Below are 12,744 nucleotides of genomic sequence, written 5' to 3'. Positions count from 1 at the left end.
AAAATGCATACAGAAATAAATGTTGTACATTGACAAACTCCTCATTTCCTTTCACTCATCCTTGATACAGGAGCTCAAACACTGGATACCACAGCAAATGAGGACATTGTTCACAAGTTGAGGTCAGTTGACACACCTGAAACTCCACATGCTCTCAGCACAGAGCCACACAACTGCAACTGATCAACACCCCCATTTTAATTAATTGGGCCATTTTTTATTTCTCTGTGAAATTGAGGGATTTTGTTTAAATATCAAGAATTCTTCAGGTAGGTGTATATTTGCCTGTGTATTATGTAGGTTTGTTTATGTGATAGTTGGTATCCACAATGGCCAGAAAAGAGGGTTTTATTGCCTGAAGCCTGAGTTCCATTTGAGACCCACCTGATTATAAGCTCAGATATCAAACTGTGGTCCTCTGCAACAGTAACATGTGCTCTTAGCCTGTGAGCAATCTCTCTCAAACTATAAGTGATTTGTTTTAAGAATAGTAAAGCATGTTTACTGAGGGCAAATCTTAGGTGAGTTCACTGGTCCCAAGGAATAAGTCCAGGGATCTGGACATACAGAGAGAAAGACAGGTTGTAGGGGAAGGGAGAAAGAAGGAGCCTGAGAGAGGTTTCTTGTTCTTTTTTGTTCTTTTGTCTTCTTGTGTACAAATAAATGTCCACATGGGCTCCAATTTAGCTGATAACTTTATTAATCCTCGAAAGAGTATGAAATGTGATATTCCTGGCATCAATGTGTTTATTTTGGCTTCTCTCCAGAGGGCATTTGTTGAGTCCTTAAATTTAGATCCATTATTCAATGTAGACAATAACAATGATATGTAAACAGAGAACTTATGACTTATGTGTTTAATAAACACAGTGTATAATAATTTTATTGATAGTTCACTAAACAGTAAGGAATTACAATGACTAGTCTGAGGGCGAATTTTTCTTAGTTTTGCAAAGAAATTGTTTAGAATAAAATTCTTTTGTAAAGCAAATGCTTTATATAGTAGAGGGACCTGCATATTATTGGACACCTTTACATACACTTAGTGTACTACATAGAGTTTGGGAGCCTGTAGGAATAATGCTGTACAGACATGTGGCTGTAGTATAAAGGGCATAGAGGATCCTGCTAGTAATTTCATGGACTCATGACATAAAGATCAAGAGTAGACAGCTAGACTGGAAAGCCTGTTTACTTTGCCCTGGATTGTCTTCTTCCATTTAGGCATCTCTGAGGGGTGCAAGGGGCCTTGTGGTGTGAATGTACTGTATTTTCATCTTCTGTGGTCCATTTAATCCTACTTCACTGGAGTTGTGTCTATGTTGCTTACTTTAATTTAAAGGTTTAGTGCACTTAACTGCTCAGCGACACCAGAGGGTTGTAAATGTAGCTGAGGAAAAGACAAGGGAAAGAAGTGCCAAGAAACCTTTTTTTTTTATACATGCCAAATCCACACTGAATTTTTCTGCACTTGTGCAATAAAAGTGTCTTTCCATTCTGATCCCATTCAACCCAAGCCTGGTTCTTATTGAAATACAGAAGTTATATTTCCCAATTTACTGCCAGCAACAACAAAGCCTGGGCCCATTGTGATAGACACAGCGCTCACCACATGTATAACAAATTTCCGTAGCAAAGGAGATGTTCTTGGGCTGCCGTATTGCCCTGTGTGTATCCATGAGCTCACGAAAAAGTTGGGCAAATCTTTCCACAGAAACTTGAGCTGAGTCATCATAGCACTCCAGAGGGGCAGGGTATTGTTCCACGTTGATCCTGCTCCAGTTGGCTGTGTGCTGCAACAGGTCCTTCAGAATGGGCATGGAGAATTTGTTGCTGTAGAACTTGACCGTGGTGAGCTGAGAGAAATGTCTGAGGGCAGGTAGGAGGGCATAAAGCTGAGAGTCCTTCATCCTACAACACTGCAAATCCAGAGTCTCAAGAGTGTCTGCCACTTTCTCTAGGAAACCTCTCAGAGACATAATATCCACATCATGTAAGATCACTCCTCTCAATTCCAGATGTTTTAACTGAAAGAGGCTCTTACAGCAGGAGAAGGAATTCAACTCATTCTGTGAAATTATGTAGCAAGTAACTGAGAGGGTCTCCAAAGGTGTCATCAGGCACCTAGGGATAGAACAGGGGGTCAGTTCTGGCTAATGGTGTTGTAGAGATTTGGCTGGAATGTAAAGAGTGGTAAAGGGATCCAGGTGCCCCACGGTGAGTTTGACTAAATGATCAAGGACATCATTTATGATGCTTCCTGTTGGAAATTGCTCAGTCATGCCCACCCCACAGTTCATGGACTGACTTCACTCTCAAACTGAAAAGCGGTTCAGCTCATGAGTCCAGAAAGCACACAGAGGAACTTCCATCCCAATAAAATCCTGGCAGCATCTCCATATCTACTGTGCACTCACTGAATCTGGATTCTCTCCTTCCTTCTGAAGGTACCCATGTTCTCATTTACAGGACAAGCTCTATCCACGGTCCCATGCACTCAGTGCTACTTAGGCTCTCAATGTTTTGTCCAAGGGAATTGAGGGATGATAGAAGGTTCTTCTCTCAAATTTGAGCATATAGCTCAGGTTCTCACTATGCTAATGAGTCCCCCAACTCCTGGGGATGAAACCTGGTAGAATTCCAACCCACTCTTATTATCTATCTTAAGTCCAAGTCAATTCTTTAATTCATGAGTACTCATTTGAGACACTGATTTCACTTGTAAAATTTACTGGATGTCATTCGATATACATGAAAATACAACATAAATCCTGAGGCTTATTTCTCTCTGAATGTTTGTTACTAATGACTGCTGGCATCACGAACCACTAATCTTTTAGATAAGAGAGACAGATTTGCTTTGGTATCAGACATAGCTCTTCATTCTTACTTACCCTAGGACTTGATTCATGTGATCTCTGAGAAAATGGACACAGAGATGCTGGAGACAATTGAATTTGCAGAATTGAGATATAAAATTCTTCATATAGTTGGCTTCTCTGTCTCTTGTTTCATTTCGATTAGAGGAGATCATCCCTTGCAGGGCTTCCAGGAAGAGTTTGCGGAGATTTCTCATCTGTCCAAAGTAGGCAGCAAAATCTTCCAGGTCTAACAGAGTCTGCTCTGCATGCAGTTCTAATTCTGTGATATGTTGTGGATCAAAAACATTCATGATCTCTCTGATAGCATGCACTGGCAGGCGCCAGATCTTCATCTTTGTACAGCAGAAATGTAGGGATGCCTTTCTCTGCTGGGCCCACTTCAAGAAGTATGTTTGTGCTTCATCAAGGCAGGACCAGATACACAATTCAACTATCACCTTCACACGCTGATCCCTCAGTGCATATTTGGGAAAGACCTTCACTACTGGCTTTTACTCCAAATTCTCTGCTGAACAGCTGCTGTCCTCTTCTCCAGTCCATATGTTCCAGAAGGAATGGTGTACATTTCTCAGATCAAGAACCTGTAGTTTTGTCCTCCTGTTGGTGAAACATGAATGCCATGAGACTCTGTATCAGCTTTTACTACATATGTATAAACTCAGTTCTACCCCCTATTAAGATGAATGTTTTTAAGCACCCGATATCCAAACAGGACTCAGGCATGCTCCAGATCCTTTCCCGGACTTCTGTCCACTTGAGTATTTTTCTTTCACTAAGGTAAACCTTATTTTTCCTTAGTCACATTATAAGTGGTTGTGGGAATGCTAGTTATATGAGGTATACACTCATTCTACTGTGAGGCTACATTTACGCTAATCCATATTCAACTATCATCCATATTGACCTATCCTTAGGACAAGTAAATAACTTTCAAGAACCATGTATCGCTGCATGATGATGCAATCAGAATCTTCTGATCCACGTATAACTAAGCCAACCACCTTGATGATCTCTACTGTGTAGTCCATGTGCTCTCTTCTACAGTAATAGGTTATTCCTTACCTGGGGTGAAACTTTCTTGTCAGTCGCATGTCTACTCCATCTAGCACAGCCTGCAAAGTTTCCAGGTTAGGTGTCTTCATCAATGCACCCACAGGGAAAGAGGGAAAAGGCCAATCTGCCACGATTTCCTTCACGAGGTTGATGTGTCTGCCCTCTAATGCCTCCTTGAACAGTGCTGGGGCTTCCTGGTTGCTGCCGCTGCAGAGAGCCCCTGGACAGCACCCCACGAGCAAACCTGAGCCTCGGGACCACAGGTAAGACCAAATTTTCTGCTGCAAGAAAGCTGCCTGGTGAGCTTGGGACACACGGAAGCAGAATTTCTCTAGAACCGGGCACGTTCTGTGTGTACCGGAAGTCCCACACCCGCGGATCCCGGCCCGCAGCAGCTCTCTGCTCCCAGACCCGGTGAGAGAGAGACCCAACCGCCTGGTCAGGTGGGCACTCCTGAGGCTGCAGAGCGGAAGAGACCACCAACACTGCTCACCCCTGCCCACATCCCTGGCCCAAGAGGAAACTGTATAAGGCCTCTGGGCTCCCGTGGGGGAGGGCCCAGGAGCGGCAGGACCCCTGCCAGAGACACCGCCGGACCCTGAAGGAAACAGACCGGATAAACAGTTCTCTGCACCCAAATCCCGTGGGAGGGAGAGCTAAACCTTCAGAGAAGCAGACAAGCCTGGGAAACCAGAAGAGACTGCTCCCTGCACACACATCTCGGACGCCAGAGGAAAAAGCCAAAGACCATCTGGAACCCTGGTGCACTGAAGCTCCCGGAAGGGGCAGCACAGGTCTTCCAGGTTGCTGCCGCTGCAGAGAGCCCCTGGACAGCACCCCACGAGCAAACCTGAGCCTCGGGACCACAGGTAAGACCAAATTTTCTGCTGCAAGAAAGCTGCCTGGTGAACTCAAGACACAGGCCCACAGGAACAGCTGAAGACCTGTAGAGAGGAAAAACTACACGCCCGAAAGCAGAACACTCTGTCCCCATAACTGACTAAAAGAGAGGAAAACAGGTCTACAGCACTTCTGACACACAGGCTTATAGGACAGTCTAGCCACTGTCAGAAATAGCAGAACAAAGTAACACTAGAGATAATCTGATGGCGAGAGGCAAGCGCAGGAACCCAAGCAACAGAAACCAAGACTACATGCCATCATCGGAGCCCAATTCTCCCACCAAAACAAACATGGAATATCCAAACACACCAGAAAAGCAAGATCTAGTTTCAAAATCATATTTAATCATGATGCTGGAGGACTTCAGGAAAGACCTGAACACACTTAGGGAAGCACAGGAAAACATTAATAAACAAGTAAAAGCCTACAGAGAGGAATCGCAAAAATCCCTGAAAGAATTCCAGGAAAACACAATCAAACAGTTGAAGGAATTAAAAATGGAAATAGAAGCAATCAAGAAAGAACACATGGAAACAACCCTGGATATAGAAAACCAAAAGAAGAGACAAGGAGCTGTAGATACAAGCTTCACCAACAGAATACAAGAGATGGAAGAGAGAATCTCAGGAGCAGAAGATTCCATAGAAATCATTGACTCAACTGTCAAAGATAATGTAAAGCGGAAAAAGCTACTGGTCCAAAACATACAGGAAATCCAGGACTCAATGAGAAGATCCAACCTAAGGATAATAGGTATAGAAGAGAGTGAAGACTCCCAGCTCAAAGGACCAGTAAATATCTTCAACAAAATCATAGAAGAAAACTTCCCTAACCTAAAAAAAGAGATACCCATAGACATACAGGAAGCCTACAGAACTCCAAATAGATTGGACCAGAAAAGAAACACCTCCCGTCACATAATTGTCAAAACACCAAACGCACAAAATAAAGAAAGAATATTAAAAGCAGTAAGGGAAAAAGGTCAAGTAACATATAAAGGGAGACCTATCAGAATCACACCAGACTTCTCGCCAGAAACTATGAAGGCCAGAAGATCCTGGACTGATGTTATACAGACCCTAAGAGAACACAAATGCCAGCCCAGATTACTGTATCCAGCAAAACTCTCAATTAACATTGATGGAGAAACCAAGATATTCTATGACAAAACCAAATTTACACAATATCTTTCTACAAATCCAGCACTACAAAGGATAATAAATGGTAAAGCCCAACATAAGGAGGCAAGCTATACCCTAGAAGAAGCAAGAAACTAATCGTCTTGGCAACAAAACAAAGAGAATGAAAGCACACAAACATAACCTCACATCAAATATGAATATAACGGGAAGCAATAATCACTATTCCTTAATATCTCTCAATATCAATGGCCTCAACTCCCCAATAAAAAGACATAGATTAACAAACTGGATACGCAACGAGGACCCTGCATTCTGCTGCCTACAGGAAACACACCTCAGAGACAAAGACAGACACTACCTCAGAGTGAAAGGCTGGAAAACAACTTTCCAAGCAAATGGTCAGAAGAAGCAAGCTGGGGTAGCCATTCTAATATCAAATAAAATCAATTTCCAACTAAAAGTCATCAAAAAAGATAAGGAAGGACACTTCATATTCATCAAAGGAAAAATCAACCAAGATGAACTCTCAATCCTAAATATCTATGCCCCAAATACAAGGGCACCTACATACGTAAAAGAAACCTTACTAAAGCTCAAAACACACATTGCACCTCACACAATAATAGTGGGAGATTTCAACACCCCACTCTCATCAATGGACAGATCATGGAAACAGAAATTAAACAGTGATGTAGACAGACTAAGAGAAGTCATGAGCCAAATGGACTTAACGGATATTTATAGAACATTCTATCCTAAAGCAAAAGGATATACCTTCTTCTCAGCTCCTCATGGTACTTTCTCCAAAATTGACCATATAATTGGTCAAAAAACGGGCCTCAACAGGTACAGAAAGATAGAAATAATCCCATGCGTGCTATCGGACCACCACGGCCTAAAACTGGTCTTCAATAACAATAAGGGAAGAATGCCCACATATACGTGGAAATTGAACAATGCTCTACTCAATGATAACCTGGTCAAGGAAGAAATAAAGAAAGAAATTAAAAACTTTTTAGAATTTAATGAAAATGAAGATACAACATACTCAAACTTATGGGACACAATGAAAGCTGTGCTAAGAGGAAAACTCATAGCACTGAGTGCCTGCAGAAAGAAACAGGAAAGAGCATATGTCAGCAGCTTGACAGCACACCTAAAAGCTCTAGAACAAAAAGAAGCAAATACACCCAGGAGGAGTAGAAGGCAGGAAATAATCAAACTCAGAGCTGAAATCAACCAAGTAGAAACAAAAAGGACCATAGAAAGAATCAACAGAACCAAAAGTTGGTTCTTTGAGAAAATCAACAAGATAGATAAACCCTTAGCCAGACTAACGAGAGGACACAGAGAGTGTGTCCAAATTAACAAAATCAGAAATGAAAAGGGAGACATAACTACAGATTCGGAGGAAATTCAAAAAATCATCAGATCTTACTATAAAAACCTATATTCAACAAAATTTGAAAATCTTCAGGAAATGGACAATTTCCTAGACAGATACCAGGTATCGAAGTTAAATCAGGAACAGATAAACCAGTTAAACAACCCCATAACTCCTAAGGAAATAGAAGCAGTCATTAAAGGTCTCCCAACCAAAAAGAGCCCAGGTCCAGACGGGTTTAGTGCAGAATTCTATCAAACTTTCATAGAAGACCTCATACCAATATTATCCAAACTATTCCACAAAATTGAAACAGATGGAGCCCTACCGAATTCCTTCTACGAAGCCACAATTACTCTTATACCTAACCCACACAAAGACACAACAAAGAAAGAGAACTTCAGACCAATTTCCCTTATGAATATCGACGCAAAAATACTCAATAAAATTCTGGCAAACCGAATCCAAGAGCACATCAAAACAATCATCCACCATGATCAAGTAGGCTTCATCCCAGGCATGCAGGGATGGTTTAATATACGGAAAACCATCAACGTGATCCATTATATAAACAAACTGAAAGAACAGAACCACATGATCATTTCATTAGATGCTGAGAAAGCATTTGACAAAATTCAACACCCCTTCATGATAAAAGTCCTGGAAAGAATAGGAATTCAAGGCCCATACCTAAACATAGTAAAAGCCATATACAGCAAACCAGTTGCTAACATTAAACTAAATGGAGAGAAACTTGAAGCAATCCCACTAAAATCAGGGACTAGACAAGGCTGCCCACTCTCTCCCTACTTATTCAATATAGTTCTTGAAGTTCTATCCAGAGCAATCAGACAAAAAAAGGAGATCAAAGGGATACAGATCGGAAAAGAAGAGGTCAAAATATCACTATTTGCAGATGACATGATAGTATATTTAAGTGATCCCAAAAGTTCCACCAGAGAACTACTAAAGCTGATAAACAACTTCAGCAAAGTGGCTGGGTATAAAATTAACTCAAATAAATCAGTTGCCTTCCTCTATACAAAAGAGAAACAAGCCGAGAAAGAAATTAGGGAAACGACACCCTTCATAATAGACCCAAATAATATAAAGTACCTCGGTGTGACTTTAACCAAGCAAGTAAAAGATCTGTACAATAAGAACTTCAAGACACTGAGGAAAGATATTGAAGAAGACCTCAGAAGATGGAAAGATCTCCCATGCTCATGGATTGGCAGGATTAATATGGTAAAAATGGCCATTTTACCAAAAGCAATCTACAGATTCAATGCAATCCCCATCAAAATACCAAACCAATTCTTCAAAGAGTTAGACAGAACAATTTGCAAATTCATCTGGAATAACAAAAAACCCAGGATAGCTAAAACTATCCTCAACAATAAAAGGACTTCAGGGGGAATCACTATCCCTGAACTCAAGCAGTATTACAGAGCAATAGTGATAAAAACTGCATGGTATTGGTACAGGGACAGACAGATAGACCAATGGAATAGAATTGAAGACCCAGAAATGAACCCACACACCTATGGTCACTTGATTTTTGACAAAGGAGCCAAAACCATCCAATGGAAAAAAGATAGCATTTTCAGCAAATGGTGCTGGTTCAACTGGAGGGCAACATGTAGAAGAATGCAGATCGATCCATCCTTATCACCCTGTACAAAGCTTAAGTCCAAGTGGATCAAGGACCTCCACATCAAACCAGACACACTCAAACTAATAGAAGAAAAACTAGGGAAGCATCTGGAACACATGGGCACTGGAAAAAATTTCCTGAACAAAACACCAATGGCTTATGCTCTAAGATCAAGAATCGACAAATGGGATCTCATAAAACTGCAAAGCTTCTGTAAGGCAAAGGACACTGTGGTTAGGACAAAACGGCAACCAACAGATTGGGAAAAGATCTTTACCAATCCTACAACAGATAGAGGCCTTATTTCCAAAATATACAAAGAACTCAAGAAGTTAGACCGCAGGGAAACAAATAACCCTATTAAAAAATGGGGTTCAGAGCTAAACAAAGAATTCACAGCTGAGGAATGCCGAATGGCTGAGAAACACCTAAAGAAATGTTCAACATCTTTAGTCATAAGGGAAATGCAAATCAAAACAACCCTGAGATTTCACCTCACACCAGTGCGATTGGCTAAGATCAAAAACTCAGGTGACAGCAGATGCTGGCGAGGATGTGGAGAAAGAGGAACACTCCTCCATTGTTGGTGGGATTGCAGACTGGTAAAACCATTCTGGAAATCAGTCTGGAGGTTCCTCAGAAAATTGGACATTGAACTGCCTGAGGATCCAGCTATACCTCTCTTGGGCATATACCCAAAAGATGCCTCAACATATAAAAGAGACACGTGCTCCACTATGTTCATCGCAGCCTTATTTATAATAGCCAGAAAATGGAAAGAACCCAGATGCCCTTCAACAGAGGAATGGATACAGAAAATGTGGTACATCTACACAATGGAATATTACTCAGCTATCAAAAACAACGAGTTTATGAAATTCGTAGGCAAATGGTTGGAACTGGAAAATATCATCCTGAGTGAGCTAACCCAATCACAGAAAGACATACATGGTATGCACTCATTGATAAGTGGCTATTAGCCCAAATGCTTGAATTACCCTAGATCCCTAGAACAAACGAAACTCAAGACGGATGATCAAAATGTGAATGCTTCACTCCTTCTTTAAATGAGGAAAAAGAATACCCTTGGCAGGGAAGGGAGAGGCAAAGATTAAAACAGAGACTGAAGGAACACCCATTCAGAGCCTGCCCCACATGTGGCCCATACATATACAGCCACCCAATTAGACAAGATGGATGAAGCAAAGAAGTGCAGACCGACAGGAGCCGGATGTAGATCGCTCCTGAGAGACACAGCCAGAATACAGCAAATATAGAGGCGAATGCCAGCAGCAAACCACTGAACTGAGAATAGGTCCCCTATTGAAGGAATCAGAGAAAGAACTGGAAGAGCTTGAAGGGGCTCGAGACCCCTTATGAACAACAATGCCAAGCAACCAGAGCTTCCAGGGACTAAGCCACTACCTAAAGACTATACATGGACTGACCCTGGACTCTGACCCCATAGGTAGCAATGAATATCCTAGTAAGAGCACCAGTGGAAGGGGAAGCCCTGGGTCCTGCTAAGACTGAACCCCCAGTGAACTAGTCTATGGGGGGAGGGCGGCAATGGGGGGAGGGTTGGGAGGGGAACACCCATAAGGAAGGGGAGGCGGGAGGGGGATGTTTGCCCGGAAACCGGGAAAGGGAATAACACTCGAAATGTATATAAGAAATACTCAAGTTAATAAAAAAAAAAAAAAAAAAAAAAGAACAGTGCTGGGAAGAGCACAGTAGGCAGCTCCCCCACACAGGACACGGCCACAGCCTCATTTCTCACCAGAGCTTGCCTTGCCAGCTTCTGGAGTGTGGGTGGAGTCTGAACACTCATCTTCTAAGGTCTCCAGTCAGAAAACTCCTTGGGAAGGAGTCAGAAAAGACTGTACTTTAGATAAAAAAAATGAGAGGGGAGTTGTAGAGGGGAAACCAGGAAGTGGGGTATCTTCTGTAATGTAAATCAATAAAATCATCCAAAAAACATGAAAAAAGCATGAAGCAAAGAAGTGCAGGCTGACAGGAACCGGATGTAGATCTCTCCTAAGAGACACAGCCAGAATAGAGCAAATACATAGGCGAATGCCAGCTACCCAAAGACTAGAAATGAACTGACCCTGGGCTCCAACCTCATAGGTAGCAATGAATAGCCTAGTAAGAGCACCAGTGGAAGGGGAAGCCCTTGGTCCTGCCAAGACTTCATGTCCAGTAAATGTGATTGTTGGGGGGAGGGTGGTAATGGGGGAGGATGGGGATGGGAAGCCCATATAGAAGTGGAGGTGGAGAGGTTAGGGGGATGTTGGCCCGGAAACCGGGAAGAGGAATGACAATCGAAATTTAAATAAGAAATACTCAAGTTAATGTAGATAAACAATTTTTCAATAAAAATGCAAAAAACAAACCAAACAAAAAAGGAAAAACCAACAAAACAACAAAGAAATAGTGAAACAAACAAATAAGCAAACAAATAATAAAAGAAACAAAAAAAACCTCCTGTTGTGGATCAAAATTGAATTTCTACTAAGAATGACAGCAGTGGGCTCTTAAAATTTAGGGGTTTTCCTTGTTCCCAAAAGCAGACCCTATCCAAAAACAAAGCTATGTTAAAAAGATGCAAAGCAAAGGCTAAGGTAAGATATTTGAGTAACTCCCAAGTATAATTCTAGGTATTGTGAGTTCAAGAGGATCAATGACACATGGTCTTCAGGTCTCCAGTATGAGCCAGGGTCTCACAAAAACAAACACAGCAAGCATTTGTGAGAATGAAAATATGAGGGAACACGCTAGTATTCTTAGCCCTGAGGAGACTGCTGAGTCAGGAGGATTTTGATATCCAGCCTACCCAGAGACACACGGCCATTTCTAAGAAAGCCTGAATAAGGTAAACTTCTTTTAAAAAATCAACCACAATAATTAAATCAATAGGCTAACCTAGATGTTTGAGATGAAGCTAAACCTTGATTTGGAATTAAATCCAAGGTCTTCAATGAGCTCATATAAAGAGACAGAAATTAAAATGTGTTATCATATCTTGGCATCTAAAGGTCTACATCAAACTGCATGACTCAAGGGAAACCAATTACATACCAGTTCTGAGCACTTCACAGAGGTCTCTCAGTCCCAGGGAAACCAGGCAGCTATCCAGGCTCCAGGTCTCTGAATAGTTTCTCTGGCTCCACTGGAGCCTTTATATAGCTCTCTGCCTGTTCCTCCGTGTTGCAGCCACGCCTCTAAACCCAAACTGGAACTGCATTAGTTGGTTAAGCTCCACCCTTTGATTTCTATACATAACTCCCAACCACTTCACTGGTTGAATCAGAGCTCTGTGTGAGAATACCTTGACAGAAACCTGCCCCTCAAACATTTCACTTGTTGATTAACAACACATCACTTAATATTTGGATTTTTTTGATTTGCTTACTTATTACATAGTTTAGAGTTTTGTATGATGAGACTGGGTCTTGCTCTTAAGTTAAGGTTGTTTTAGATATTTAAGTTTTAGCAATCCTCCTGACTCAGCATCCTTCTTCCTGATAGGATTACTGGTGTGAATCACTATACTTGGGTGAATTTTAGTCATATGACCAAAAACAGTCTGATTTTGAGTCAATTCAGGGTTCAATCTGTTGCTGATAATAAAAATAAAATATTTCATAGATATTATTGTCATTGGATTTGGGACAAACAACTTTTAACATTAAGAAGTATGTTCTGGAGAACGAGGACTGA

The 12,744-nt window shown here is 41.5% G+C and overlaps 1 pseudogene; it reads right to left on the bottom strand.

Moving 5' to 3' along the window:
- Positions 1 to 1,556: 1,556 nt before the first annotated feature.
- Positions 1,557 to 10,852, bottom strand: Pramef8-ps2 (PRAME family member 8, pseudogene 2; annotated as a pseudogene).
- Positions 10,853 to 12,744: the final 1,892 nt, after the last annotated feature.

This window comes from Rattus norvegicus, chromosome 14, assembly GCF_036323735.1.
Source record: "Rattus norvegicus strain BN/NHsdMcwi chromosome 14, GRCr8, whole genome shotgun sequence".
NCBI lineage: Eukaryota > Metazoa > Chordata > Mammalia > Rodentia > Muridae > Rattus > Rattus norvegicus.
The sequence above is the reverse complement of the archived record's forward strand: the minus strand, read 5'-3'. Positions and strand labels throughout refer to the sequence as shown.